Here is a 702-nt window from a genome sequence, read left to right as displayed (position 1 = left end):
TGGTTGTCAATCACGCGCGTTCATAAGTGAGAATGATGATGAGGGTAATCTAACTCATTACATTCATCATGTTCTTGGGTACGAATGAATATCTTGGAATAAGAATAAGAGAGATTTGAATAAAAGATAATAGAATTGCATTAATACTTGAGGTACAGCAGAGCTCCACACCCTTAATCTATAGTGTGCAGAAACTCCACCGTTGAAAATACATAAGTAAAAGAGGTTCAGGCATGGCCGAATGGCCAGCCCCCCTAACGTGATCAATGATCTCTTAGGATGAAGAATAAAACAAAACTGAGACCAAAGATGTCTAATACAATAGATAAATATCCTATATATACTAGACTAGCTACTAGGGTTTACATGAGTAAGTAATTGATGCATAAATCCACTTCCGGGGCCCACTTGGTGTATGCTTGGGCTGAGCTTGATCAATCCACGAGCTAAGGCATCTCTTGGAGTTGAACTCCGAGTTTTGACGTGTTTTGGGCGTTCAACTCCGGATCATGACGTTTTTCTGGCGTTTAACTCCAGACAGCAGCGTGTACTTGGCGTTCAACGCCAAGTTACGTCGTCAATCTTCGAATAAAGTATGGACTATTATATATTGCTGGAAATCTCTGGATGTCTACTTTCCAACGCCGTTGAGAGCGCGCCAATTGGAGTTCTGTAGCTCCAGATAATCCATTTCGAGTGCAG

Source organism: Arachis duranensis, chromosome 4 (assembly GCF_000817695.3).
Source record: "Arachis duranensis cultivar V14167 chromosome 4, aradu.V14167.gnm2.J7QH, whole genome shotgun sequence".
In the NCBI taxonomy this organism is placed as follows: domain Eukaryota; kingdom Viridiplantae; phylum Streptophyta; class Magnoliopsida; order Fabales; family Fabaceae; genus Arachis; species Arachis duranensis.
Note: the sequence above shows the minus strand (reverse complement) of the source record.